The sequence below is a fragment of the Somniosus microcephalus genome, unplaced genomic scaffold (genome assembly GCF_052327205.1).
Source record: "Somniosus microcephalus isolate GS21.2 unplaced genomic scaffold, FLI_Smic_1.0 unresolved_chr4, whole genome shotgun sequence".
Lineage (NCBI taxonomy): Eukaryota > Metazoa > Chordata > Chondrichthyes > Squaliformes > Somniosidae > Somniosus > Somniosus microcephalus.
In genome coordinates, this window is record NW_028225182.1 from 2,966,383 (window position 1) to 2,993,106 (window position 26,724).

The following is a 26,724-nucleotide window of genomic DNA, read 5'->3' on the forward strand; positions in this document are numbered from 1 at the left end:
TTAGTATAATGACGTTATGATTTGTTTGTATTTGTTTTTCCCTCGCATGTACCGTACTCTTGTCTTTGTTGCATTTGATTTGATATTTTTCCATTTACAATAAAATTTCATTTTTATTCATCAAACTCGGTCGACAAGAGTCTTCTGTGCATTGCAGTTCCTGCACCTAAGTGCAGATAATAGAATCTAAGGGGTGAGTGGGTCGAACCACTCAAAGTTTTACTGTGCAAGAGAGAGAGGCCTCTAGAGAGAGAAACCTCAGGGAAACCTCTCGAGGAAAACCCCTTACAACATTAACACAACCTGAGCTCCGAGATCTGGTCGGGTCACATTGCCCGAAGTGAGGAATGAGCAAGTGGGGCAATTCCACCCGGGGATAGAAAATCCTCCAAAAGAACGACATAATATTGCATTTGACGTGAAGCCAAAATAGCTCAGTTGGGAGAGCGTCAAACTGATAGATCTAAAGGTCCATGGTTCGATCCCGGGTTTCGGCAGGTTTTAGTTACTTTCTGTCTCCTCCACTACAAAAGGTATGAATCAAGTGAAATCTTACGCTCCTGATGACGCGTTTCCCAAACGAATGGGAGTGAAACCACATCGGACATGCTGGATCCGGCTCCAACCGTCCGCTGCAGGTTCGAATTCAGTCGGGGTCCCGCCGTCTGCTTTTATACCGGGACAGTGTTTGTGGGAGGGGCTGTGGTGCGATAATAAATTTTAGAATGAGGTTTGTTAGACCATAGAGCAGTCTTTCTGTTACTTTGGATTTACACTCTGCCCAGTTGTATATACGAACAGTTAACAATGTTTAAGCGATGTGGTGTGTTCAATGTTTGTGCAGTAACTCGGTCACCCAGTGTGAGCCTGAAAGACAATTTCCTCAGCCTAGGTTCGAGCCTGGCCAACGGGAGCATTGTGGCCGGTGAGCTCAGTTGGTGAGAGCGTGGTGCTAATAACGCCAAGGTCGCGGGTTCGATCCCCGTACGGGCCATCAGGATGTTTTCATAATTTTACGCTTTTCCCGCACATTTCCAATACAAACTTTATGAGGAAGCCAATGCACACAGACTCTCACGGGGGATATATTTGGATTAACATCCTTTGCCACCGGGGCTGAGAGACACATCTTTCTGTTCATTTGCCTTTCTGGGTTTGCTGTTGAAAGTTGAACAGGCGGCATGTTGCCGATAAGGGTCACAGGCAGGTAATAGACAGACAGAGCGGCTCTGACCCCGCGAGATGGGCAAAAGGCTTCAGTTCAGGACAAATGCATCAATGAATTGTTCGCCCAGCACCGAGAGAGACAACATCCAGAGAAAAACACAGGAGGAAATCGATTTCAAGTGGATGCCTACCCGCACTTGGTGCCGTGCTTTCGCGAACACGTCTGTTGTGTTCTCATGTAAAAAATATAATTTTGTCCGAACAGTTTGCCTGGCGCGAAAGGATCTGAATTGCAAAGGAGCAAGTATGAAAAGCTGCGTTGATGTGCTTGCTGCCAGGAGGCTGGCTGCAGCTTCCCTGGTGGTCTAGTGGTTAGGATTCGGCGCTCTCACCGCCGCGGCCCGGGTTCGATTCCCGGTCAGAGAACAGTGCGTTTTGGGGCTGTTTGACTTGCCACCATGCAATGCACCCTTACGGAACAATGCTCCGCCCCTGATTCAACTTTCCACACCGCTGCTCAACATCACTCTTCATACAGCGATACAAAATGCACATTCTTGATTTCTGTAAAATGCGTGCTGTTTCAAAGTCAGCAGGACTTGATTTCTGTCAAATTTAGACTGGCTGACTTTAAATGTTGCCAACATTTAACTGCAGCTCACAGTGTCAGGGCAGTCACGGTTTTTATCAGTCTTCCGTATATCTCCTTGCCCACTGCATCTCCCGAACAAACTTATCACAGGCACGGCTATCGATTATTTTCATTGCCAGTGTGAAAAATGCAAATTTTGAAACTTACCAACGTGTGCAAGCCGGGAATCTGAGAGTCCGTGGCCCCTGATAACTTGAGCATTAAGATGATCATTAGCCCTTCCTGTATTGCTCAGTAGCCCACTGTGCGAGGAACTAAGAACCACGGGCATTTTCACTTCTGTGTGGGGCTCAGCACCATACCTGCAGCTGAAGATTGAACTTGATTTGGCTCGTGATCAGTGCGGCTCAGTGAGACTTCGGCCCGTCTCTCCCTTCGCAACCCATCAGTGTGGAGAAAAGAACAGGGAACTTTACACATGTGTTGTGCTCTGTAACTTTATTTGAACATGTCATTGCATTTCACGCTGTGTCTAACACGGTGAGGTCCCCCGTGCTGTGTCAGCTTTGTATCTTTATCAACACTGCAGCTTTACATTAACACAACCTGAGCTCCGAGACCTGGTCGGGTCACATTGCCGAAGTGAGGAATGAGCGAGAGGGGCAATTCCACCCGGGGATAGAAAATCCTCCAAAAGAACGACAGAATACTGCGTTTGACGTGAAGCCGAAATAGCTCAGTTGGGAGAGCGTTAGAGTGAAGATCTAAAGGTCCCTGGTTCGATCCCGGGTTTCGGCAGGTTTTAGTTACTTTCTGTCTCCTTCACTGCAAAAGGTACGAATCAAGAGAAATTTGACGCTCCTGATGACGCGTTTCCCAAACGAATGGGAGTGAAACCACGTCGGACATGCTGGATCCGGCTCCAACCGTGGGCTGCAGGTTCGAATTCAGTCGGGGTCCCGCCGTCTGCTTTTATACCGGGACAGTGTTTGTGGGAGGGGCTGTGGTGCGACAAAAAATTTTAGAATGAGGTTTGTTAGACCATAGAGCAGTCTTTCTGTTACTTTGGATTTACACTCTGCCCAGTTGTACATACGAACAGTTAACAATGTTTAAGCGATGTGGTGTGTTCAATGTTTGTGCAGTAACTCGGTCACCCAGTGTGAGCCTGAAAGACAATTTCCCAGCCTAGGTTCGAGCCTGGCCAACAGGAGCATTGTGGCCGGTTAGCTCAGTTGGTGAGAGCGTGGTGCTAATAACGCTCAAGGTCGCGGGTTCGATCCCCGTACGGGCCATCAGGATGTTTTCATAATTTTACGCTTTTCCCGCACATTTCCAATACAAACTTTATAAGGAAGCCAATGCACACAGACTCTCACGGGGGATATATTTGGATTAACATCCTTTGCCACCGGGGCTGAGAGACACATCTTTCTGTTCTCTTGTCTTTCTGGGTTTGCTGTTGAAAGTTGAACAGGCGGCATGTTGCCGATAAGTGTCACAGGCAGGTAATAGACAGACAGAGCGGCTCTGACCCCGCGAGATGGGCAAAAGGCTTCAGTTCAGGACAAATGCATCAATGAATTGTTCGCCCAGCACCGAGAGAGACAACATCCAGAGAAAAACACAGGAGGAAATCGATTTCAAGTGGATGCCTACCCGCACTTGGTGCCGTGCTTTCGCGAACACGTCTGTTGTGTTCTCATGTAAAAAATATAATTTTGTCCGAACAGTTTGCCTGGCGCGAAAGGATCTGAATTGCAAAGGAGCAAGCATGAAAAGCTGCGTTGATGTGCTTGCTGCCAGGAGGCTGGCTGCAGCTTCCCTGCTGGTCTAGTGGTTAGGATTCGGCGCTCTCACCGCCGCGGCTCCGGGTTCGATTCCCGGTCAGGGAACAGTGCGTTTTGGGGCTGTTTGAATTGCCACCATGCAATGTATCCTTACGGAACAATGCTCCGCCCCTGATTCAACTTTCCACACCGCTGCTCAACATCACTCTTCATACAGCGATACAAAATGCACATTCTTGATTTCTGTAAAATGCGTGCTGTTTCAAAGTCAGCAGGACTTGATTTCTGTCAAATTTAGACTGGCTGACTTTAAATGTTGCCAACATTTAACTGCAGCTCTCAGTGTCAGGGCAGTCACGGTTTTTATCCGTCTTCCGTATATCTCCTTGCCCACTGCATCTCCCGAACAAACTTAGCTTATCACAGGCACGGCTATCGATTATTTTCATTGCCAGTGTGAAAAATGCAAATTTTGAAACTTACCAACGTGTGCAAGCCTGGAATCAGAGAGTCCGTGGCCCCTGATAACTTGAGCATTAAGATGATCATTAGCCCTTCCTGTATTGCTCAGTAGCCCACTGTGCGAGGAACTAAGAACCACGGGCATTTTCACTTCTGTGTGGGGCTCAGCACCATACCTGCAGCTGAAGATTGAACTTGATTTGGCTCGTGATCAGTGCGGCTCAGTGAGACTTCGGCCCGTCTCTCCCTTCGCAACCCATCAGTGTGGAGAAAAGAACAGGGAATTTTACACATGTGTTGTGCTCTGTAACTTTATTTGAACATGTCATTGCATTTCACGCTGTGTCCAACACGGTGAGGTCCCCCGTGCTGTGTCAGCTTTGTATCTTTATCAACACTGCAGCTTTACATTAACAGAACCTGAGCTCCGAGATCTGGTCGCGTCACATTGCCCGAAGTGAGGAATGAGCGAGAGGGGCAATTCCACCCGGGGATAGAAAATCCTCCAAAAGAACGAGAGAATACTGCGTTTGACGTGAAGCCGAAATAGCTCAGTTGGGAGAGCGTTAGACTGAAGATCTAAAGGTCCCTGGTTCGATCCCGGGTTTCGGCAGGTTTTAGTTACTTTCTGTCTCCTTCACTACAAAAGGTACGAATCAAGAGAAATTTTACGCTCCTGATGACGCGTTTCCCAAACGAATGGGAGTGAAACCACGTCGGACATGCTGGATCCGGCTCCAACCGTCCGCTGCAGGTTCGAATTCAGTCGGGGTCCCGCCGTCTGCTTTTATACCGGGACAGTGTTTGTGGGAGGGGCTGTGGTGCGACAAAAATTTTAGAATGAGGTTTGTTAGACCATAGAGCAGTCTTTCTGTTACTTTGGATTTACACTCTGCCCAGTTGTACATACGAACAGTTAACAATGTTTAAGCGATGTGGTGTGTTCAATGTTTGTGCAGTAACTCGGTCACCCAGTGTGAGCCTGAAAGACAATTTCCCAACCTAGGTTCGAGCCTGGCCAACAGGAGCATTGTGGCCGGTTAGCTCAGTTGGTGAGAGCGTGGTGCTAATAACGCTCAAGGTCGCGGGTTCGATCCCCGTACGGGCCATCAGGATGTTTTCATAATTTTACGCTTTTCCCGCACATTTCCAATACAAACTTTATAAGGAAGCCAATGCACACAGACTCTCACGGGGGATATATTTGGATTAACATCCTTTGCCACCGGGGCTGAGAGACACATCTTTCTGTTCTTTTGTCTTTCTGGGTTTGCTGTTGAAAGTTGAACAGGCGGCATGTTGCCGATAAGGGTCACAGGCAGGTAATAGACAGACAGAGCGGCTCTGACCCCGCGAGATGGGCAAAAGGCTTCAGTTCAGGACAAATGCATCAATGAATTGTTCGCCCAGCACCGAGAGAGACAACATCCAGAGAAAAACACAGGAGGAAATCGATTTCAAGTGGATGCCTACCCGCACTTGGTGCCGTGCTTTCGCGAACACGTCTGTTGTGTTCTCATGTAAAAAATATAATTTTGTCCGAACAGTTTGCCTGGCGCGAAAGGATCTGAATTGCAAAGGAGCAAGCATGAAAAGCTGCGTTGATGTGCTTGCTGCCAGGAGGCTGGCTGCAGCTTCCCTGCTGGTCTAGTGGTTAGGATTCGGCGCTCTCACCGCCGCGGCTCCGGGTTCGATTCCCGGTCAGGGAACAGTGCGTTTTGGGGCTGTTTGAATTGCCACCATGCAATGTATCCTTACGGAACAATGCTCCGCCCCTGATTCAACTTTCCACACCGCTGCTCAACATCACTCTTCATACAGCGATACAAAATGCACATTCTTGATTTCTGTAAAATGCGTGCTGTTTCAAAGTCAGCAGGACTTGATTTCTGTCAAATTTAGACTGGCTGACTTTAAATGTTGCCAACATTTAACTGCAGCTCTCAGTGTCAGGGCAGTCACGGTTTTTATCCGTCTTCCGTATATCTCCTTGCCCACTGCATCTCCCGAACAAACTTAGCTTATCACAGGCACGGCTATCGATTATTTTCATTGCCAGTGTGAAAAATGCAAATTTTGAAACTTACCAACGTGTGCAAGCCTGGAATCAGAGAGTCCGTGGCCCCTGATAACTTGAGCATTAAGATGATCATTAGCCCTTCCTGTATTGCTCAGTAGCCCACTGTGCGAGGAACTAAGAACCACGGGCATTTTCACTTCTGTGTGGGGCTCAGCACCATACCTGCAGCTGAAGATTGAACTTGATTTGGCTCGTGATCAGTGCGGCTCAGTGAGACTTCGGCCCGTCTCTCCCTTCGCAACCCATCAGTGTGGAGAAAAGAACAGGGAATTTTACACATGTGTTGTGCTCTGTAACTTTATTTGAACATGTCATTGCATTTCACGCTGTGTCCAACACGGTGAGGTCCCCCGTGCTGTGTCAGCTTTGTATCTTTATCAACACTGCAGCTTTACATTAACAGAACCTGAGCTCCGAGATCTGGTGGGGTCACATTGCCCGAAGTGAGGAATGAGCGAGAGGGGCAATTCCACCCGGGGATAGAAAATCCTCCAAAAGAACGACAGAATACTGCGTTTGACGTGAAGCCGAAATAGCTCAGTTGGGAGAGCGTTAGACTGAAGATCTAAAGGTCCCTGGTTCGATCCCGGGTTTCGGCAGGTTTTAGTTACTTTCTGTCTCCTTCACTACAAAAGGTACGAATCAAGAGAAATTTTACGCTCCTGATGACGCGTTTCCCAAACGAATGGGAGTGACACCACGTCGGACATGCTGGATCCGGCTCCAACCGTCCGCTGCAGGTTCGAATTCAGTCGGGGTCCCGCCGTCTGCTTTTATACCGGGACAGTGTTTGTGGGAGGGGCTGTGGTGCGACAAAAAATTTTAGAATGAGGTTTGTTAGACCAGTCTTTCTGTTACTTTGGATTTACACTCTGCCCAGTTGTATATACGAACAGTTAACAATGTTTAAGCGATGTGGTGTGTTCAATGTTTGTGCAGTAACTCGGTCACCCAGTGTGAGCCTGAAAGACAATTTTCCAGCCTAGGTTCGAGCCTGGCCAACGAGAGCATTGTGGCCGGTTAGCTCAGTTGGTGAGAGCGTGGTGCTAATAACGCCAAGGTCGCGGGTTCGATCCCCGTACGGGCCATCAGGATGTTTTCATAATTTTACGCTTTTCCCGCACATTTCCAATACAAACTTTATAAGGAAGCCAATGCACACAGACTCTCACGGGGGATATATTTGGATTAACATCCTTTGCCACCGGGGCTGAGAGACACATCTTTCTGTTCTTTTGTCTTTCTGGGTTTGCTGTTGAAAGTTGAACAGGCGGCATGTTGCCGATAAGTGTCACAGGCAGGTAATACACAGACAGAGCGGCTCTGACCCCGCGAGATGGGTAAAAGGCTTCAGTTCAGGACAAATGCATCAATGAATTGTTCGCCCAGCACCGAGAGAGACAACATCCAGAGAAAAACACAGGAGGAAATCGATTTCAAGTGGATGCCTACCCGCACTTGGTGCCGTGCTTTCGCGAACACGTCTGTTGTGTTCTCATGTAAAAAATATAATTTTGTCCGAACAGTTTGCCTGGCGCGAAAGGATCTGAATTGCAAAGGAGCAAGCATGAAAAGCTGCGTTGATGTGCTTGCTGCCAGGAGGCTGGCTGCAGCTTCCCTGGTGGTCTAGTGGTTAGGATTCGGCGCTCTCACCGCCGCGGCCCGGGTTCGATTCCCGGTCAGGGAACAGTGCGTTTTGGGGCTGTTTGAATTGCCACCATGCAATGCACCCTTACGGAACAATGCTCCGCCCCTGATTCAACTTTCCACACCGCTGCTCAACATCACTCTTCATACAGCGATACAAAATGCACATTCTTGATTTCTGTAAAATGCGTGCTGTTTCAAAGTCAGCAGGACTTGATTTCTGTCAAATTTAGACTGGCTGACTTTAAATGTTGCCAACATTTAACTGCAGCTCACAGTGTCAGGGCAGTCACGGTTTTTATCAGTCTTCCGTATATCTCCTTGCCCACTGCATCTCCCGAACAAACTTAGCTTATCACAGGCACGGCTATCGATTATTTTCATTGCCAGTGTGAAAAATGCAAATTTTGAAACTTACCAACGTGTGCAAGCCTGGAATCAGAGAGTCCGTGGCCCCTGATAACTTGAGCATTAAGATGATCATTAGCCCTTCCTGTATTGCTCAGTAGCCCACTGTGCGAGGAACTAAGAACCACGGGCATTTTCACTTCTGTGTGGGGCTCAGCACCATACCTGCAGCTGAAGATTGAACTTGATTTGGCTCGTGATCAGTGCGGCTCAGTGAGACTTCGGCCCGTCTCTCCCTTCGCAACCCATCAGTGTGGAGAAAAGAACAGGGAATTTTACACATGTGTTGTGCTCTGTAACTTTATTTGAACATGTCATTGCATTTCACGCTGTGTCCAACACGGTGAGGTCCCCCGTGCTGTGTCAGCTTTGTATCTTTATCAACACTGCAGCTTTACATTAACAGAACCTGAGCTCCGAGATCTGGTCGGGTCACATTGCCCGAAGTGAGGAATGAGCGAGAGGGGCAATTCCACCCGGGGATAGAAAATCCTCCAAAAGAACGACAGAATACTGCGTTTGACGTGAAGCCGAAATAGCTCAGTTGGGAGAGCGTTAGACTGATAGATCTAAAGGTCCCTGGTTCGATCCCGGGTTTCGGCAGGTTTTAGTTACTTTCTGTCTCCTTCACTACAAAAGGTACGAATCAAGAGAAATTTTACGCTCCTGATGACGCGTTTCCCAAACGAATGGGAGTGAAACCACGTCGGACATGCTGGATCCGGCTCCAACCGTCCGCTGCAGGTTCGAATTCAGTCGGGGTCCCGCCGTCTGCTTTTATACTGGGACAGTGTTTGTGGGAGGGGCTGTGGTGCGACAAAAAACTTTAGAATGAGGTTTGTTAGACCAGTCTTTCTGTTACTTTGGATTTACACTCTGCCCAGTTGTATATACGAACAGTTAACAATGTTTAAGCGATGTGGTGTGTTCAATGTTTGTGCAGTAACTCGGTCACCCAGTGTGAGCCTGAAAGACAATTTACCCAGCCTAGGTTCGAGCCTGGCCAACGGGAGCATTGTGGCCGGTTAGCTCAGTTGGTGAGAGCGTGGTGCTAATAACGCCAAGGTCGCGGGTTCGATCCCCGTACGGGCCATCAGGATGTTTTCATAATTTTACGCTTTTCCCGCACATTTCCAATACAAACTTTATAAGGAAGCCAATGCACACAGACTCTCACGGGGGATATATTTGGATTAACATCCTTTGCCACCGGGGCTGAGAGACACATCTTTCTGTTCTTTTGTCTTTCTGGGTTTGCTGTTGAAAGTTGAACAGGCGGCATGTTGCCGATAAGTGTCACAGGCAGGTAATACACAGACAGAGCGGCTCTGACCCCGCGAGATGGGTAAAAGGCTTCAGTTCAGGACAAATGCATCAATGAATTGTTCGCCCAGCACCGAGAGAGACAACATCCAGAGAAAAACACAGGAGGAAATCGATTTCAAGTGGATGCCTACCCGCACTTGGTGCCGTGCTTTCGCGAACACGTCTGTTGTGTTCTCATGTAAAAAATATAATTTTGTCCGAACAGTTGCCTGGCGCGAAAGGATCTGAATTGCAAAGGAGCAAGCATGAAAAGCTGCGTTGATGTGCTTGCTGCCAGGAGGCTGGCGGCAGCTTCCCTGGTGGTCTCGTGGTTAGGATTCGGCGCTCTCACCGCCGCGGCCCGTGTTCGATTCCCGGTCAGGGAACAGTGCGTTTTGGGGCTGTTTGAATTGCCACCATGCAATGCACCCTTACGGAACAATGCTCCGCCCCTGATTCAACTTTCCACACCGCTGCTCAACATCACTCTTCATACAGCGATACAAAATGCACATTCTTGATTTCTGTAAAATGCGTGCTGTTTCAAAGTCAGCAGGACTTGATTTCTGTCAAATTTAGACTGGCTGACTTTAAATGTTGCCAACATTTAACTGCAGCTCACAGTGTCAGGGCAGTCACGGTTTTTATCAGTCTTCCGTATATCTCCTTGCCCACTGCATCTCCCGAACAAACTTAGCTTATCACAGGCACGGCTATCGATTATTTTCATTGCCAGTGTGAAAAATGCAAATTTTGAAACTTACCAACGTGTGCAAGCCTGGAATCAGAGAGTCCGTGGCCCCTGATAACTTGAGCATTAAGATGATCATTAGCCCTTCCTGTATTGCTCAGTAGCCCACTGTGCGAGGAACTAAGAACCACGGGCATTTTCACTTCTGTGTGGGGCTCAGCACCATACCTGCAGCTGAAGATTGAACTTGATTTGGCTCGTGATCAGTGCGGCTCAGTGAGACTTCGGCCCGTCTCTCCCTTCGCAACCCATCAGTGTGGAGAAAAGAACAGGGAATTTTACACATGTGTTGTGCTCTGTAACTTTATTTGAACATGTCATTGCATTTCACGCTGTGTCCAACACGGTGAGGTCCCCCGTGCTGTGTCAGCTTTGTATCTTTATCAACACTGCAGCTTTACATTAACAGAACCTGAGCTCCGAGATCTGGTCGGGTCACATTGCCCGAAGTGAGGAATGAGCGAGAGGGGCAATTCCACCCGGGGATAGAAAATCCTCCAAAAGAACGACAGAATACTGCGTTTGACGTGAAGCCGAAATAGCTCAGTTGGGAGAGCGTTAGACTGAAGATCTAAAGGTCCCTGGTTCGATCCCGGGTTTCGGCAGGTTTTAGTTACTTTCTGTCTCCTTCACTACAAAAGGTACGAATCAAGAGAAATTTTACGCTCCTGATGACGCGTTTCCCAAACGAATGGGAGTGACACCACGTCGGACATGCTGGATCCGGCTCCAACCGTCCGCTGCAGGTTCGAATTCAGTCGGGGTCCCGCCGTCTGCTTTTATACCGGGACAGTGTTTGTGGGAGGGGCTGTGGTGCGACAAAAATTTTTAGAATGAGGTTTGTTAGACCAGTCTTTCTGTTACTTTGGATTTACACTCTGCCCAGTTGTATATACGAACAGTTAACAATGTTTAAGCGATGTGGTGTGTTCAATGTTTGTGCAGTAACTCGGTCACCCAGTGTGAGCCTGAAAGACAATTTCCCAGCCTAGGTTCGAGCCTGGCCAACGGGAGCATTGTGGCCGGTTAGCTCAGTTGGTGAGAGCGTGGTGCTAATAACGCCAAGGTCGCGGGTTCGATCCCCGTACGGGCCATCAGGATGTTTTCATAATTTTACGCTTTTCCCGCACATTTCCAATACAAACTTTATAAGGAAGCCAATGCACACAGACTCTCACGGGGGATATATTTGGATTAACATCCTTTGCCACCGGGGCTGAGAGACACATCTTTCTGGGTTTGCTGTTGAAAGTTGAACAGGCGGCATGTTGCCGATAAGTGTCACAGGCAGGTAATACACAGACAGAGCGGCTCTGACCCCGCGAGATGGGTAAAAGGCTTCAGTTCAGGACAAATGCATCAATGAATTGTTCGCCCAGCACCGAGAGAGACAACATCCAGAGAAAAACACAGGAGGAAATCGATTTCAAGTGGATGCCTACCCGCACTTGGTGCCGTGCTTTCGCGAACACGTCTGTTGTGTTCTCATGTAAAAAATATAATTTTGTCCGAACAGTTTGCCTGGCGCGAAAGGATCTGAATTGCAAAGGAGCAAGCATGAAAAGCTGCGTTGATGTGCTTGCTGCCAGGAGGCTGGCTGCAGCTTCCCTGGTGGTCTAGTGGTTAGGATTCGGCGCTCTCACCGCCGCGGCCCGGGTTCGATTCCCGGTCAGGGAACAGTGCGTTTTGGGGCTGTTTGAATTGCCACCATGCAATGCACCCTTACGGAACAATGCTCCGCCCCTGATTCAACTTTCCACACCGCTGCTCAACATCACTCTTCATACAGCGATACAAAATGCACATTCTTGATTTCTGTAAAATGCGTGCTGTTTCAAAGTCAGCAGGACTTGATTTCTGTCAAATTTAGACTGGCTGACTTTAAATGTTGCCAACATTTAACTGCAGCTCACAGTGTCAGGGCAGTCACGGTTTTTATCAGTCTTCCGTATATCTCCTTGCCCACTGCATCTCCCGAACAAACTTAGCTTATCACAGGCACGGCTATCGATTATTTTCATTGCCAGTGTGAAAAATGCAAATTTTGAAACTTACCAACGTGTGCAAGCCTGGAATCAGAGAGTCCGTGGCCCCTGATAACTTGAGCATTAAGATGATCATTAGCCCTTCCTGTATTGCTCAGTAGCCCACTGTGCGAGGAACTAAGAACCACGGGCATTTTCACTTCTGTGTGGGGCTCAGCACCATACCTGCAGCTGAAGATTGAACTTGATTTGGCTCGTGATCAGTGCGGCTCAGTGAGACTTCGGCCCGTCTCTCCCTTCGCAACCCATCAGTGTGGAGAAAAGAACAGGGAATTTTACACATGTGTTGTGCTCTGTAACTTTATTTGAACATGTCATTGCATTTCACGCTGTGTCCAACACGGTGAGGTCCCCCGTGCTGTGTCAGCTTTGTATCTTTATCAACACTGCAGCTTTACATTAACAGAACCTGAGCTCCGAGATCTGGTCGGGTCACATTGCCCGAAGTGAGGAATGAGCGAGAGGGGCAATTCCACCCGGGGATAGAAAATCCTCCAAAAGAACGACAGAATACTGCGTTTGACGTGAAGCCGAAATAGCTCAGTTGGGAGAGCGTTAGACTGAAGATCTAAAGGTCCCTGGTTCGATCCCGGGTTTCGGCAGGTTTTAGTTACTTTCTGTCTCCTTCACTACAAAAGGTACGAATCAAGAGAAATTTTACGCTCCTGATGACGCGTTTCCCAAACGAATGGGAGTGACACCACGTCGGACATGCTGGATCCGGCTCCAACCGTCCGCTGCAGGTTCGAATTCAGTCGGGGTCCCGCCGTCTGCTTTTATACCGGGACAGTGTTTGTGGGAGGGGCTGTGGTGCGACAAAAATTTTTAGAATGAGGTTTGTTAGACCAGTCTTTCTGTTACTTTGGATTTACACTCTGCCCAGTTGTATATACGAACAGTTAACAATGTTTAAGCGATGTGGTGTGTTCAATGTTTGTGCAGTAACTCGGTCACCCAGTGTGAGCCTGAAAGACAATTTCCCAGCCTAGGTTCGAGCCTGGCCAACGGGAGCATTGTGGCCGGTTAGCTCAGTTGGTGAGAGCGTGGTGCTAATAACGCCAAGGTCGCGGGTTCGATCCCCGTACGGGCCATCAGGATGTTTTCATAATTTTACGCTTTTCCCGCACATTTCCAATACAAACTTTATAAGGAAGCCAATGCACACAGACTCTCACGGGGGATATATTTGGATTAACATCCTTTGCCACCGGGGCTGAGAGACACATCTTTCTGGGTTTGCTGTTGAAAGTTGAACAGGCGGCATGTTGCCGATAAGTGTCACAGGCAGGTAATACACAGACAGAGCGGCTCTGACCCCGCGAGATGGGTAAAAGGCTTCAGTTCAGGACAAATGCATCAATGAATTGTTCGCCCAGCACCGAGAGAGACAACATCCAGAGAAAAACACAGGAGGAAATCGATTTCAAGTGGATGCCTACCCGCACTTGGTGCCGTGCTTTCGCGAACACGTCTGTTGTGTTCTCATGTAAAAAATATAATTTTGTCCGAACAGTTTGCCTGGCGCGAAAGGATCTGAATTGCAAAGGAGCAAGCATGAAAAGCTGCGTTGATGTGCTTGCTGCCAGGAGGCTGGCTGCAGCTTCCCTGGTGGTCTAGTGGTTAGGATTCGGCGCTCTCACCGCCGCGGCCCGGGTTCGATTCCCGGTCAGGGAACAGTGCGTTTTGGGGCTGTTTGAATTGCCACCATGCAATGCACCCTTACGGAACAATGCTCCGCCCCTGATTCAACTTTCCACACCGCTGCTCAACATCACTCTTCATACAGCGATACAAAATGCACATTCTTGATTTCTGTAAAATGCGTGCTGTTTCAAAGTCAGCAGGACTTGATTTCTGTCAAATTTAGACTGGCTGACTTTAAATGTTGCCAACATTTAACTGCAGCTCACAGTGTCAGGGCAGTCACGGTTTTTATCAGTCTTCCGTATATCTCCTTGCCCACTGCATCTCCCGAACAAACTTAGCTTATCACAGGCACGGCTATCGATTATTTTCATTGCCAGTGTGAAAAATGCAAATTTTGAAACTTACCAACGTGTGCAAGCCTGGAATCAGAGAGTCCGTGGCCCCTGATAACTTGAGCATTAAGATGATCATTAGCCCTTCCTGTATTGCTCAGTAGCCCACTGTGCGAGGAACTAAGAACCACGGGCATTTTCACTTCTGTGTGGGGCTCAGCACCATACCTGCAGCTGAAGATTGAACTTGATTTGGCTCGTGATCAGTGCGGCTCAGTGAGACTTCGGCCCGTCTCTCCCTTCGCAACCCATCAGTGTGGAGAAAAGAACAGGGAATTTTACACATGTGTTGTGCTCTGTAACTTTATTTGAACATGTCATTGCATTTCACGCTGTGTCCAACACGGTGAGGTCCCCCGTGCTGTGTCAGCTTTGTATCTTTATCAACACTGCAGCTTTACATTAACAGAACCTGAGCTCCGAGATCTGGTCGGGTCACATTGCCCGAAGTGAGGAATGAGCGAGAGGGGCAATTCCACCCGGGGATAGAAAATCCTCCAAAAGAACGACAGAATACTGCGTTTGACGTGAAGCCGAAATAGCTCAGTTGGGAGAGCGTTAGACTGAAGATCTAAAGGTCCCTGGTTCGATCCCGGGTTTCGGCAGGTTTTAGTTACTTTCTGTCTCCTTCACTACAAAAGGTACGAATCAAGAGAAATTTTACGCTCCTGATGACGCGTTTCCCAAACGAATGGGAGTGACACCACGTCGGACATGCTGGATCCGGCTCCAACCGTCCGCTGCAGGTTCGAATTCAGTCGGGGTCCCGCCGTCTGCTTTTATACCGGGACAGTGTTTGTGGGAGGGGCTGTGGTGCGACAAAAATTTTTAGAATGAGGTTTGTTAGACCAGTCTTTCTGTTACTTTGGATTTACACTCTGCCCAGTTGTATATACGAACAGTTAACAATGTTTAAGCGATGTGGTGTGTTCAATGTTTGTGCAGTAACTCGGTCACCCAGTGTGAGCCTGAAAGACAATTTCCCAGCCTAGGTTCGAGCCTGGCCAACGGGAGCATTGTGGCCGGTTAGCTCAGTTGGTGAGAGCGTGGTGCTAATAACGCCAAGGTCGCGGGTTCGATCCCCGTACGGGCCATCAGGATGTTTTCATAATTTTACGCTTTTCCCGCACATTTCCAATACAAACTTTATAAGGAAGCCAATGCACACAGACTCTCACGGGGGATATATTTGGATTAACATCCTTTGCCACCGGGGCTGAGAGACACATCTTTCTGGGTTTGCTGTTGAAAGTTGAACAGGCGGCATGTTGCCGATAAGTGTCACAGGCAGGTAATACACAGACAGAGCGGCTCTGCCCCCGCGAGATGGGTAAAAGGCTTCAGTTCAGGACAAATGCATCAATGAATTGTTCGCCCAGCACCGAGAGAGACAACATCCAGAGAAAAACACAGGAGGAAATCGATTTCAAGTGGATGCCTACCCGCACTTGGTGCCGTGCTTTCGCGAACACGTCTGTTGTGTTCTCATGTAAAAAATATAATTTTGTCCGAACAGTTTGCCTGGCGCGAAAGGATCTGAATTGCAAAGGAGCAAGCATGAAAAGCTGCGTTGATGTGCTTGCTGCCAGGAGGCTGGCTGCAGCTTCCCTGGTGGTCTAGTGGTTAGGATTCGGCGCTCTCACCGCCGCGGCCCGGGTTCGATTCCCGGTCAGGGAACAGTGCGTTTTGGGGCTGTTTGAATTGCCACCATGCAATGCACCCTTACGGAACAATGCTCCGCCCCTGATTCAACTTTCCACACCGCTGCTCAACATCACTCTTCATACAGCGATACAAAATGCACATTCTTGATTTCTGTAAAATGCGTGCTGTTTCAAAGTCAGCAGGACTTGATTTCTGTCAAATTTAGACTGGCTGACTTTAAATGTTGCCAACATTTAACTGCAGCTCACAGTGTCAGGGCAGTCACGGTTTTTATCAGTCTTCCGTATATCTCCTTGCCCACTGCATCTCCCGAACAAACTTAGCTTATCACAGGCACGGCTATCGATTATTTTCATTGCCAGTGTGAAAAATGCAAATTTTGAAACTTACCAACGTGTGCAAGCCTGGAATCAGAGAGTCCGTGGCCCCTGATAACTTGAGCATTAAGATGATCATTAGCCCTTCCTGTATTGCTCAGTAGCCCACTGTGCGAGGAACTAAGAACCACGGGCATTTTCACTTCTGTGTGGGGCTCAGCACCATACCTGCAGCTGAAGATTGAACTTGATTTGGCTCGTGATCAGTGCGGCTCAGTGAGACTTCGGCCCGTCTCTCCCTTCGCAACCCATCAGTGTGGAGAAAAGAACAGGGAATTTTACACATGTGTTGTGCTCTGTAACTTTATTTGAACATGTCATTGCATTTCACGCTGTGTCCAACACGGTGAGGTCCCCCGTGCTGTGTCAGCTTTGTATCTTTATCAACACTGCAGCTTTACATTAACAGAACCTGAGCTCCGAGATCTGGTCGGGTCACATTGCCCGAAGTGAGGAATGAGCGAGAGGGGCAATTCCACCCGGGGATAGAAAATCCTCCAAAAGAACGACAGAATACTGCGTTTGACGTGAAGCCGAAATAGCTCAGTTGGGAGAGCGTTAGACTGAAGATCTAAAGGTCCCTGGTTCGATCCCGGGTTTCGGCAGGTTTTAGTTACTTTCTGTCTCCTTCACTACAAAAGGTACGAATCAAGAGAAATTTTACGCTCCTGATGACGCGTTTCCCAAACGAATGGGAGTGACACCACGTCGGACATGCTGGATCCGGCTCCAACCGTCCGCTGCAGGTTCGAATTCAGTCGGGGTCCCGCCGTCTGCTTTTATACCGGGACAGTGTTTGTGGGAGGGGCTGTGGTGCGACAAAAATTTTTAGAATGAGGTTTGTTAGACCAGTCTTTCTGTTACTTTGGATTTACACTCTGCCCAGTTGTATATACGAACAGTTAACAATGTTTAAGCGATGTGGTGTGTTCAATGTTTGTGCAGTAACTCGGTCACCCAGTGTGAGCCTGAAAGACAATTTCCCAGCCTAGGTTCGAGCCTGGCCAACGGGAGCATTGTGGCCGGTTAGCTCAGTTGGTGAGAGCGTGGTGCTAATAACGCCAAGGTCGCGGGTTCGATCCCCGTACGGGCCATCAGGATGTTTTCATAATTTTACGCTTTTCCCGCACATTTCCAATACAAACTTTATAAGGAAGCCAATGCACACAGACTCTCACGGGGGATATATTTGGATTAACATCCTTTGCCACCGGGGCTGAGAGACACATCTTTCTGGGTTTGCTGTTGAAAGTTGAACAGGCGGCATGTTGCCGATAAGTGTCACAGGCAGGTAATACACAGACAGAGCGGCTCTGCCCCCGCGAGATGGGTAAAAGGCTTCAGTTCAGGACAAATGCATCAATGAATTGTTCGCCCAGCACCGAGAGAGACAACATCCAGAGAAAAACACAGGAGGAAATCGATTTCAAGTGGATGCCTACCCGCACTTGGTGCCGTGCTTTCGCGAACACGTCTGTTGTGTTCTCATGTAAAAAATATAATTTTGTCCGAACAGTTTGCCTGGCGCGAAAGGATCTGAATTGCAAAGGAGCAAGCATGAAAAGCTGCGTTGATGTGCTTGCTGCCAGGAGGCTGGCTGCAGCTTCCCTGGTGGTCTAGTGGTTAGGATTCGGCGCTCTCACCGCCGCGGCCCGGGTTCGATTCCCGGTCAGGGAACAGTGCGTTTTGGGGCTGTTTGAATTGCCACCATGCAATGCACCCTTACGGAACAATGCTCCGCCCCTGATTCAACTTTCCACACCGCTGCTCAACATCACTCTTCATACAGCGATACAAAATGCACATTCTTGATTTCTGTAAAATGCGTGCTGTTTCAAAGTCAGCAGGACTTGATTTCTGTCAAATTTAGACTGGCTGACTTTAAATGTTGCCAACATTTAACTGCAGCTCACAGTGTCAGGGCAGTCACGGTTTTTATCAGTCTTCCGTATATCTCCTTGCCCACTGCATCTCCCGAACAAACTTAGCTTATCACAGGCACGGCTATCGATTATTTTCATTGCCAGTGTGAAAAATGCAAATTTTGAAACTTACCAACGTGTGCAAGCCTGGAATCAGAGAGTCCGTGGCCCCTGATAACTTGAGCATTAAGATGATCATTAGCCCTTCCTGTATTGCTCAGTAGCCCACTGTGCGAGGAACTAAGAACCACGGGCATTTTCACTTCTGTGTGGGGCTCAGCACCATACCTGCAGCTGAAGATTGAACTTGATTTGGCTCGTGATCAGTGCGGCTCAGTGAGACTTCGGCCCGTCTCTCCCTTCGCAACCCATCAGTGTGGAGAAAAGAACAGGGAATTTTACACATGTGTTGTGCTCTGTAACTTTATTTGAACATGTCATTGCATTTCACGCTGTGTCCAACACGGTGAGGTCCCCCGTGCTGTGTCAGCTTTGTATCTTTATCAACACTGCAGCTTTACATTAACAGAACCTGAGCTCCGAGATCTGGTCGGGTCACATTGCCCGAAGTGAGGAATGAGCGAGAGGGGCAATTCCACCCGGGGATAGAAAATCCTCCAAAAGAACGACAGAATACTGCGTTTGACGTGAAGCCGAAATAGCTCAGTTGGGAGAGCGTTAGACTGAAGATCTAAAGGTCCCTGGTTCGATCCCGGGTTTCGGCAGGTTTTAGTTACTTTCTGTCTCCTTCACTACAAAAGGTACGAATCAAGAGAAATTTTACGCTCCTGATGACGCGTTTCCCAAACGAATGGGAGTGACACCACGTCGGACATGCTGGATCCGGCTCCAACCGTCCGCTGCAGGTTCGAATTCAGTCGGGGTCCCGCCGTCTGCTTTTATACCGGGACAGTGTTTGTGGGAGGGGCTGTGGTGCGACAAAAATTTTTAGAATGAGGTTTGTTAGACCAGTCTTTCTGTTACTTTGGATTTACACTCTGCCCAGTTGTATATACGAACAGTTAACAATGTTTAAGCGATGTGGTGTGTTCAATGTTTGTGCAGTAACTCGGTCACCCAGTGTGAGCCTGAAAGACAATTTCCCAGCCTAGGTTCGAGCCTGGCCAACGGGAGCATTGTGGCCGGTTAGCTCAGTTGGTGAGAGCGTGGTGCTAATAACGCCAAGGTCGCGGGTTCGATCCCCGTACGGGCCATCAGGATGTTTTCATAATTTTACGCTTTTCCCGCACATTTCCAATACAAACTTTATAAGGAAGCCAATGCACACAGACTCTCACGGGGGATATATTTGGATTAACATCCTTTGCCACCGGGGCTGAGAGACACATCTTTCTGGGTTTGCTGTTGAAAGTTGAACAGGCGGCATGTTGCCGATAAGTGTCACAGGCAGGTAATACACAGACAGAGCGGCTCTGCCCCCGCGAGATGGGTAAAAGGCTTCAGTTCAGGACAAATGCATCAATGAATTGTTCGCCCAGCACCGAGAGAGACAACATCCAGAGAAAAACACAGGAGGAAATCGATTTCAAGTGGATGCCTACCCGCACTTGGTGCCGTGCTTTCGCGAACACGTCTGTTGTGTTCTCATGTAAAAAATATAATTTTGTCCGAACAGTTTGCCTGGCGCGAAAGGATCTGAATTGCAAAGGAGCAAGCATGAAAAGCTGCGTTGATGTGCTTGCTGCCAGGAGGCTGGCTGCAGCTTCCCTGGTGGTCTAGTGGTTAGGATTCGGCGCTCTCACCGCCGCGGCCCGGGTTCGATTCCCGGTCAGGGAACAGTGCGTTTTGGGGCTGTTTGAATTGCCACCATGCAATGCACCCTTACGGAACAATGCTCCGCCCCTGATTCAACTTTCCACACCGCTGCTCAACATCACTCTTCATACAGCGATACAAAATGCACATTCTTGATTTCTGTAAAATGCGTGCTGTTTCAAAGTCAGCAGGACTTGATTTCTGTCAAATTTAGACTGGCTGACTTTAAATGTTGCCAACATTTAACTGCAGCTCACAGTGTCAGGGCAGTCACGGTTTTTATCAGTCTTCCGTATATCTCCTTGCCCACTGCATCTCCCGAACAAACTTAGCTTATCACAGGCACGGCTATCGATTATTTTCATTGCCAGTGTGAAAAATGCAAATTTTGAAACTTACCAACGTGTGCAAGCCTGGAATCAGAGAGTCCGTGGCCCCTGATAACTTGAGCATTAAGATGATCATTAGCCCTTCCTGTATTGCTCAGTAGCCCACTGTGCGAGGAACTAAGAACCACGGGCATTTTCACTTCTGTGTGGGGCTCAGCACCATACCTGCAGCTGAAGATTGAACTTGATTTGGCTCGTGATCAGTGCGGCTCAGTGAGACTTCGGCCCGTCTCTCCCTTCGCAACCCATCAGTGTGGAGAAAAGAACAGGGAATTTTACACATGTGTTGTGCTCTGTAACTTTATTTGAACATGTCATTGCATTTCACGCTGTGTCCAACACGGTGAGGTCCCCCGTGCTGTGTCAGCTTTGTATCTTTATCAACACTGCAGCTTTACATTAACAGAACCTGAGCTCCGAGATCTGGTCGGGTCACATTGCCCGAAGTGAGGAATGAGCGAGAGGGGCAATTCCACCCGGGGATAGAAAATCCTCCAAAAGAACGACAGAATACTGCGTTTGACGTGAAGCCGAAATAGCTCAGTTGGGAGAGCGTTAGACTGAAGATCTAAAGGTCCCTGGTTCGATCCCGGGTTTCGGCAGGTTTTAGTTACTTTCTGTCTCCTTCACTACAAAAGGTACGAATCAAGAGAAATTTTACGCTCCTGATGACGCGTTTCCCAAACGAATGGGAGTGACACCACGTCGGACATGCTGGATCCGGCTCCAACCGTCCGCTGCAGGTTCGAATTCAGTCGGGGTCCCGCCGTCTGCTTTTATACCGGGACAGTGTTTGTGGGAGGGGCTGTGGTGCGACAAAAATTTTTAGAATGAGGTTTGTTAGACCAGTCTTTCTGTTACTTTGGATTTACACTCTGCCCAGTTGTATATACGAACAGTTAACAATGTTTAAGCGATGTGGTGTGTTCAATGTTTGTGCAGTAACTCGGTCACCCAGTGTGAGCCTGAAAGACAATTTCCCAGCCTAGGTTCGAGCCTGGCCAACGGGAGCATTGTGGCCGGTTAGCTCAGTTGGTGAGAGCGTGGTGCTAATAACGCCAAGGTCGCGGGTTCGATCCCCGTACGGGCCATCAGGATGTTTTCATAATTTTACGCTTTTCCCGCACATTTCCAATACAAACTTTATAAGGAAGCCAATGCACACAGACTCTCACGGGGGATATATTTGGATTAACATCCTTTGCCACCGGGGCTGAGAGACACATCTTTCTGGGTTTGCTGTTGAAAGTTGAACAGGCGGCATGTTGCCGATAAGTGTCACAGGCAGGTAATACACAGACAGAGCGGCTCTGCCCCCGCGAGATGGGTAAAAGGCTTCAGTTCAGGACAAATGCATCAATGAATTGTTCGCCCAGCACCGAGAGAGACAACATCCAGAGAAAAACACAGGAGGAAATCGATTTCAAGTGGATGCCTACCCGCACTTGGTGCCGTGCTTTCGCGAACACGTCTGTTGTGTTCTCATGTAAAAAATATAATTTTGTCCGAACAGTTTGCCTGGCGCGAAAGGATCTGAATTGCAAAGGAGCAAGCATGAAAAGCTGCGTTGATGTGCTTGCTGCCAGGAGGCTGGCTGCAGCTTCCCTGGTGGTCTAGTGGTTAGGATTCGGCGCTCTCACCGCCGCGGCCCGGGTTCGATTCCCGGTCAGGGAACAGTGCGTTTTGGGGCTGTTTGAATTGCCACCATGCAATGCACCCTTACGGAACAATGCTCCGCCCCTGATTCAACTTTCCACACCGCTGCTCAACATCACTCTTCATACAGCGATACAAAATGCACATTCTTGATTTCTGTAAAATGCGTGCTGTTTCAAAGTCAGCAGGACTTGATTTCTGTCAAATTTAGACTGGCTGACTTTAAATGTTGCCAACATTTAACTGCAGCTCACAGTGTCAGGGCAGTCACGGTTTTTATCAGTCTTCCGTATATCTCCTTGCCCACTGCATCTCCCGAACAAACTTAGCTTATCACAGGCACGGCTATCGATTATTTTCATTGCCAGTGTGAAAAATGCAAATTTTGAAACTTACCAACGTGTGCAAGCCTGGAATCAGAGAGTCCGTGGCCCCTGATAACTTGAGCATTAAGATGATCATTAGCCCTTCCTGTATTGCTCAGTAGCCCACTGTGCGAGGAACTAAGAACCACGGGCATTTTCACTTCTGTGTGGGGCTCAGCACCATACCTGCAGCTGAAGATTGAACTTGATTTGGCTCGTGATCAGTGCGACTCAGTGAGACTTCGGCCCGTCTCTCCCTTCGCAACCCATCAGTGTGGAGAAAAGAACAGGGAATTTTACACATGTGTTGTGCTCTGTAACTTTATTTGAACATGTCATTGCATTTCACGCTGTGTCCAACACGGTGAGGTCCCCCGTGCTGTGTCAGCTTTGTATCTTTATCAACACTGCAGCTTTACATTAACAGAACCTGAGCTCCGAGATCTGGTCGGGTCACATTGCCCGAAGTGAGGAATGAGCGAGAGGGGCAATTCCACCCGGGGATAGAAAATCCTCCAAAAGAACGACAGAATACTGCGTTTGACGTGAAGCCGAAATAGCTCAGTTGGGAGAGCGTTAGACTGAAGATCTAAAGGTCCCTGGTTCGATCCCGGGTTTCGGCAGGTTTTAGTTACTTTCTGTCTCCTTCACTACAAAAGGTACGAATCAAGAGAAATTTTACGCTCCTGATGACGCGTTTCCCAAACGAATGGGAGTGACACCACGTCGGACATGCTGGATCCGGCTCCAACCGTCCGCTGCAGGTTCGAATTCAGTCGGGGTCCCGCCGTCTGCTTTTATACCGGGACAGTGTTTGTGGGAGGGGCTGTGGTGCGACAAAAATTTTTAGAATGAGGTTTGTTAGACCAGTCTTTCTGTTACTTTGGATTTACACTCTGCCCAGTTGTATATACGAACAGTTAACAATGTTTAAGCGATGTGGTGTGTTCAATGTTTGTGCAGTAACTCGGTCACCCAGTGTGAGCCTGAAAGACAATTTCCCAGCCTAGGTTCGAGCCTGGCCAACGGGAGCATTGTGGCCGGTTAGCTCAGTTGGTGAGAGCGTGGTGCTAATAACGCCAAGGTCGCGGGTTCGATCCCCGTACGGGCCATCAGGATGTTTTCATAATTTTACGCTTTTCCCGCACATTTCCAATACAAACTTTATAAGGAAGCCAATGCACACAGACTCTCACGGGGGATATATTTGGATTAACATCCTTTGCCACCGGGGCTGAGAGACACATCTTTCTGGGTTTGCTGTTGAAAGTTGAACAGGCGGCATGTTGCCGATAAGTGTCACAGGCAGGTAATACACAGACAGAGCGGCTCTGACCCCGCGAGATGGGTAAAAGGCTTCAGTTCAGGACAAATGCATCAATGAATTGTTCGCCCAGCACCGAGAGAGACAACATCCAGAGAAAAACACAGGAGGAAATCGATTTCAAGTGGATGCCTACCCGCACTTGGTGCCGTGCTTTCGCGAACACGTCTGTTGTGTTCTCATGTAAAAAATATAATTTTGTCCGAACAGTTTGCCTGGCGCGAAAGGATCTGAATTGCAAAGGAGCAAGCATGAAAAGCTGCGTTGATGTGCTTGCTGCCAGGAGGCTGGCTGCAGCTTCCCTGGTGGTCTAGTGGTTAGGATTCGGCGCTCTCACCGCCGCGGCCCGGGTTCGATTCCCGGTCAGGGAACAGTGCGTTTTGGGGCTGTTTGAATTGCCACCATGCAATGCACCCTTACGGAACAATGCTCCGCCCCTGATTCAACTTTCCACACCGCTGCTCAACATCACTCTTCATACAGCGATACAAAATGCACATTCTTGATTTCTGTAAAATGCGTGCTGTTTCAAAGTCAGCAGGACTTGATTTCTGTCAAATTTAGACTGGCTGACTTTAAATGTTGCCAACATTTAACTGCAGCTCACAGTGTCAGGGCAGTCACGGTTTTTATCAGTCTTCCGTATATCTCCTTGCCCACTGCATCTCCCGAACAAACTTAGCTTATCACAGGCACGGCTATCGATTATTTTCATTGCCAGTGTGAAAAATGCAAATTTTGAAACTTACCAACGTGTGCAAGCCTGGAATCAGAGAGTCCGTGGCCCCTGATAACTTGAGCATTAAGATGATCATTAGCCCTTCCTGTATTGCTCAGTAGCCCACTGTGCGAGGAACTAAGAACCACGGGCATTTTCACTTCTGTGTGGGGCTCAGCACCATACCTGCAGCTGAAGATTGAACTTGATTTGGCTCGTGATCAGTGCGGCTCAGTGAGACTTCGGCCCGTCTCTCCCTTCGCAACCCATCAGTGTGGAGAAAAGAACAGGGAATTTTACACATGTGTTGTGCTCTGTAACTTTATTTGAACATGTCATTGCATTTCACGCTGTGTCCAACACGGTGAGGTCCCCCGTGCTGTGTCAGCTTTGTATCTTTATCAACACTGCAGCTTTACATTAACAGAACCTGAGCTCCGAGATCTGGTCGGGTCACATTGCCCGAAGTGAGGAATGAGCGAGAGGGGCAATTCCACCCGGGGATAGAAAATCCTCCAAAAGAACGACAGAATACTGCGTTTGACGTGAAGCCGAAATAGCTCAGTTGGGAGAGCGTTAGACTGAAGATCTAAAGGTCCCTGGTTCGATCCCGGGTTTCGGCAGGTTTTAGTTACTTTCTGTCTCCTTCACTACAAAAGGTACGAATCAAGAGAAATTTTACGCTCCTGATGACGCGTTTCCCAAACGAATGGGAGTGACACCACGTCGGACATGCTGGATCCGGCTCCAACCGTCCGCTGCAGGTTCGAATTCAGTCGGGGTCCCGCCGTCTGCTTTTATACCGGGACAGTGTTTGTGGGAGGGGCTGTGGTGCGACAAAAATTTTTAGAATGAGGTTTGTTAGACCAGTCTTTCTGTTACTTTGGATTTACACTCTGCCCAGTTGTATATACGAACAGTTAACAATGTTTAAGCGATGTGGTGTGTTCAATGTTTGTGCAGTAACTCGGTCACCCAGTGTGAGCCTGAAAGACAATTTCCCAGCCTAGGTTCGAGCCTGGCCAACGGGAGCATTGTGGCCGGTTAGCTCAGTTGGTGAGAGCGTGGTGCTAATAACGCCAAGGTCGCGGGTTCGATCCCCGTACGGGCCATCAGGATGTTTTCATAATTTTACGCTTTTCCCGCACATTTCCAATACAAACTTTATAAGGAAGCCAATGCACACAGACTCTCACGGGGGATATATTTGGATTAACATCCTTTGCCACCGGGGCTGAGAGACACATCTTTCTGGGTTTGCTGTTGAAAGTTGAACAGGCGGCATGTTGCCGATAAGTGTCACAGGCAGGTAATACACAGACAGAGCGGCTCTGCCCCCGCGAGATGGGTAAAAGGCTTCAGTTCAGGACAAATGCATCAATGAATTGTTCGCCCAGCACCGAGAGAGACAACATCCAGAGAAAAACACAGGAGGAAATCGATTTCAAGTGGATGCCTACCCGCACTTGGTGCCGTGCTTTCGCGAACACGTCTGTTGTGTTCTCATGTAAAAAATATAATTTTGTCCGAACAGTTTGCCTGGCGCGAAAGGATCTGAATTGCAAAGGAGCAAGCATGAAAAGCTGCGTTGATGTGCTTGCTGCCAGGAGGCTGGCTGCAGCTTCCCTGGTGGTCTAGTGGTTAGGATTCGGCGCTCTCACCGCCGCGGCCCGGGTTCGATTCCCGGTCAGGGAACAGTGCGTTTTGGGGCTGTTTGAATTGCCACCATGCAATGCACCCTTACGGAACAATGCTCCGCCCCTGATTCAACTTTCCACACCGCTGCTCAACATCACTCTTCATACAGCGATACAAAATGCACATTCTTGATTTCTGTAAAATGCGTGCTGTTTCAAAGTCAGCAGGACTTGATTTCTGTCAAATTTAGACTGGCTGACTTTAAATGTTGCCAACATTTAACTGCAGCTCACAGTGTCAGGGCAGTCACGGTTTTTATCAGTCTTCCGTATATCTCCTTGCCCACTGCATCTCCCGAACAAACTTAGCTTATCACAGGCACGGCTATCGATTATTTTCATTGCCAGTGTGAAAAATGCAAATTTTGAAACTTACCAACGTGTGCAAGCCTGGAATCAGAGAGTCCGTGGCCCCTGATAACTTGAGCATTAAGATGATCATTAGCCCTTCCTGTATTGCTCAGTAGCCCACTGTGCGAGGAACTAAGAACCACGGGCATTTTCACTTCTGTGTGGGGCTCAGCACCATACCTGCAGCTGAAGATTGAA

General features: G+C 48.5%; 35 non-coding genes across 35 annotated transcripts; all 35 read left to right on the forward strand.

Annotated features, from left to right (window-relative positions):
- The first annotated feature begins 423 nt into the window (after positions 1-423).
- On the forward strand, positions 424-497 carry trnai-gau (transfer RNA isoleucine (anticodon GAU)). The gene has a single exon. It is a non-coding gene; the product is annotated as a tRNA-Ile (tRNA).
- A 1,024-nt stretch (positions 498-1,521) lies between these two features.
- Positions 1,522-1,593, forward strand: trnae-cuc (transfer RNA glutamic acid (anticodon CUC)). The gene has a single exon. It is a non-coding gene; the product is annotated as a tRNA-Glu (tRNA).
- Positions 1,594-2,484: 891 nt separating this feature from the next.
- On the forward strand, positions 2,485-2,557 carry trnaf-gaa (transfer RNA phenylalanine (anticodon GAA)). The gene has a single exon. It is a non-coding gene; the product is annotated as a tRNA-Phe (tRNA).
- Positions 2,558-3,581: 1,024 nt separating this feature from the next.
- trnae-cuc (transfer RNA glutamic acid (anticodon CUC)) lies at positions 3,582-3,654 on the forward strand. The gene has a single exon. It is a non-coding gene; the product is annotated as a tRNA-Glu (tRNA).
- Positions 3,655-4,551: 897 nt separating this feature from the next.
- Positions 4,552-4,624, forward strand: trnaf-gaa (transfer RNA phenylalanine (anticodon GAA)). The gene has a single exon. It is a non-coding gene; the product is annotated as a tRNA-Phe (tRNA).
- A 1,023-nt stretch (positions 4,625-5,647) lies between these two features.
- Positions 5,648-5,720, forward strand: trnae-cuc (transfer RNA glutamic acid (anticodon CUC)). Its single transcript has one exon. It is a non-coding gene; the product is annotated as a tRNA-Glu (tRNA).
- Positions 5,721-6,617: 897 nt separating this feature from the next.
- trnaf-gaa (transfer RNA phenylalanine (anticodon GAA)) lies at positions 6,618-6,690 on the forward strand. The gene has a single exon. It is a non-coding gene; the product is annotated as a tRNA-Phe (tRNA).
- A 415-nt stretch (positions 6,691-7,105) lies between these two features.
- On the forward strand, positions 7,106-7,179 carry trnai-aau (transfer RNA isoleucine (anticodon AAU)). The gene has a single exon. It is a non-coding gene; the product is annotated as a tRNA-Ile (tRNA).
- Positions 7,180-7,706: 527 nt separating this feature from the next.
- Positions 7,707-7,778, forward strand: trnae-cuc (transfer RNA glutamic acid (anticodon CUC)). The gene has a single exon. It is a non-coding gene; the product is annotated as a tRNA-Glu (tRNA).
- Positions 7,779-8,675: 897 nt separating this feature from the next.
- Positions 8,676-8,749, forward strand: trnai-gau (transfer RNA isoleucine (anticodon GAU)). Its single transcript has one exon. It is a non-coding gene; the product is annotated as a tRNA-Ile (tRNA).
- A 416-nt stretch (positions 8,750-9,165) lies between these two features.
- Positions 9,166-9,239, forward strand: trnai-aau (transfer RNA isoleucine (anticodon AAU)). Its single transcript has one exon. It is a non-coding gene; the product is annotated as a tRNA-Ile (tRNA).
- A 1,495-nt stretch (positions 9,240-10,734) lies between these two features.
- On the forward strand, positions 10,735-10,807 carry trnaf-gaa (transfer RNA phenylalanine (anticodon GAA)). Its single transcript has one exon. It is a non-coding gene; the product is annotated as a tRNA-Phe (tRNA).
- Positions 10,808-11,222: 415 nt separating this feature from the next.
- trnai-aau (transfer RNA isoleucine (anticodon AAU)) lies at positions 11,223-11,296 on the forward strand. The gene has a single exon. It is a non-coding gene; the product is annotated as a tRNA-Ile (tRNA).
- A 511-nt stretch (positions 11,297-11,807) lies between these two features.
- On the forward strand, positions 11,808-11,879 carry trnae-cuc (transfer RNA glutamic acid (anticodon CUC)). Its single transcript has one exon. It is a non-coding gene; the product is annotated as a tRNA-Glu (tRNA).
- An 897-nt stretch (positions 11,880-12,776) lies between these two features.
- On the forward strand, positions 12,777-12,849 carry trnaf-gaa (transfer RNA phenylalanine (anticodon GAA)). The gene has a single exon. It is a non-coding gene; the product is annotated as a tRNA-Phe (tRNA).
- A 415-nt stretch (positions 12,850-13,264) lies between these two features.
- trnai-aau (transfer RNA isoleucine (anticodon AAU)) lies at positions 13,265-13,338 on the forward strand. The gene has a single exon. It is a non-coding gene; the product is annotated as a tRNA-Ile (tRNA).
- Positions 13,339-13,849: 511 nt separating this feature from the next.
- On the forward strand, positions 13,850-13,921 carry trnae-cuc (transfer RNA glutamic acid (anticodon CUC)). Its single transcript has one exon. It is a non-coding gene; the product is annotated as a tRNA-Glu (tRNA).
- An 897-nt stretch (positions 13,922-14,818) lies between these two features.
- Positions 14,819-14,891, forward strand: trnaf-gaa (transfer RNA phenylalanine (anticodon GAA)). Its single transcript has one exon. It is a non-coding gene; the product is annotated as a tRNA-Phe (tRNA).
- A 415-nt stretch (positions 14,892-15,306) lies between these two features.
- trnai-aau (transfer RNA isoleucine (anticodon AAU)) lies at positions 15,307-15,380 on the forward strand. The gene has a single exon. It is a non-coding gene; the product is annotated as a tRNA-Ile (tRNA).
- Positions 15,381-15,891: 511 nt separating this feature from the next.
- trnae-cuc (transfer RNA glutamic acid (anticodon CUC)) lies at positions 15,892-15,963 on the forward strand. The gene has a single exon. It is a non-coding gene; the product is annotated as a tRNA-Glu (tRNA).
- An 897-nt stretch (positions 15,964-16,860) lies between these two features.
- Positions 16,861-16,933, forward strand: trnaf-gaa (transfer RNA phenylalanine (anticodon GAA)). Its single transcript has one exon. It is a non-coding gene; the product is annotated as a tRNA-Phe (tRNA).
- A 415-nt stretch (positions 16,934-17,348) lies between these two features.
- trnai-aau (transfer RNA isoleucine (anticodon AAU)) lies at positions 17,349-17,422 on the forward strand. The gene has a single exon. It is a non-coding gene; the product is annotated as a tRNA-Ile (tRNA).
- Positions 17,423-17,933: 511 nt separating this feature from the next.
- On the forward strand, positions 17,934-18,005 carry trnae-cuc (transfer RNA glutamic acid (anticodon CUC)). Its single transcript has one exon. It is a non-coding gene; the product is annotated as a tRNA-Glu (tRNA).
- Positions 18,006-18,902: 897 nt separating this feature from the next.
- trnaf-gaa (transfer RNA phenylalanine (anticodon GAA)) lies at positions 18,903-18,975 on the forward strand. Its single transcript has one exon. It is a non-coding gene; the product is annotated as a tRNA-Phe (tRNA).
- A 415-nt stretch (positions 18,976-19,390) lies between these two features.
- On the forward strand, positions 19,391-19,464 carry trnai-aau (transfer RNA isoleucine (anticodon AAU)). The gene has a single exon. It is a non-coding gene; the product is annotated as a tRNA-Ile (tRNA).
- Positions 19,465-19,975: 511 nt separating this feature from the next.
- On the forward strand, positions 19,976-20,047 carry trnae-cuc (transfer RNA glutamic acid (anticodon CUC)). Its single transcript has one exon. It is a non-coding gene; the product is annotated as a tRNA-Glu (tRNA).
- An 897-nt stretch (positions 20,048-20,944) lies between these two features.
- Positions 20,945-21,017, forward strand: trnaf-gaa (transfer RNA phenylalanine (anticodon GAA)). Its single transcript has one exon. It is a non-coding gene; the product is annotated as a tRNA-Phe (tRNA).
- Positions 21,018-21,432: 415 nt separating this feature from the next.
- Positions 21,433-21,506, forward strand: trnai-aau (transfer RNA isoleucine (anticodon AAU)). Its single transcript has one exon. It is a non-coding gene; the product is annotated as a tRNA-Ile (tRNA).
- A 511-nt stretch (positions 21,507-22,017) lies between these two features.
- trnae-cuc (transfer RNA glutamic acid (anticodon CUC)) lies at positions 22,018-22,089 on the forward strand. The gene has a single exon. It is a non-coding gene; the product is annotated as a tRNA-Glu (tRNA).
- An 897-nt stretch (positions 22,090-22,986) lies between these two features.
- On the forward strand, positions 22,987-23,059 carry trnaf-gaa (transfer RNA phenylalanine (anticodon GAA)). The gene has a single exon. It is a non-coding gene; the product is annotated as a tRNA-Phe (tRNA).
- Positions 23,060-23,474: 415 nt separating this feature from the next.
- Positions 23,475-23,548, forward strand: trnai-aau (transfer RNA isoleucine (anticodon AAU)). Its single transcript has one exon. It is a non-coding gene; the product is annotated as a tRNA-Ile (tRNA).
- A 511-nt stretch (positions 23,549-24,059) lies between these two features.
- trnae-cuc (transfer RNA glutamic acid (anticodon CUC)) lies at positions 24,060-24,131 on the forward strand. Its single transcript has one exon. It is a non-coding gene; the product is annotated as a tRNA-Glu (tRNA).
- An 897-nt stretch (positions 24,132-25,028) lies between these two features.
- On the forward strand, positions 25,029-25,101 carry trnaf-gaa (transfer RNA phenylalanine (anticodon GAA)). The gene has a single exon. It is a non-coding gene; the product is annotated as a tRNA-Phe (tRNA).
- Positions 25,102-25,516: 415 nt separating this feature from the next.
- trnai-aau (transfer RNA isoleucine (anticodon AAU)) lies at positions 25,517-25,590 on the forward strand. The gene has a single exon. It is a non-coding gene; the product is annotated as a tRNA-Ile (tRNA).
- A 511-nt stretch (positions 25,591-26,101) lies between these two features.
- trnae-cuc (transfer RNA glutamic acid (anticodon CUC)) lies at positions 26,102-26,173 on the forward strand. Its single transcript has one exon. It is a non-coding gene; the product is annotated as a tRNA-Glu (tRNA).
- The last annotated feature ends 551 nt before the right edge of the window (positions 26,174-26,724 follow it).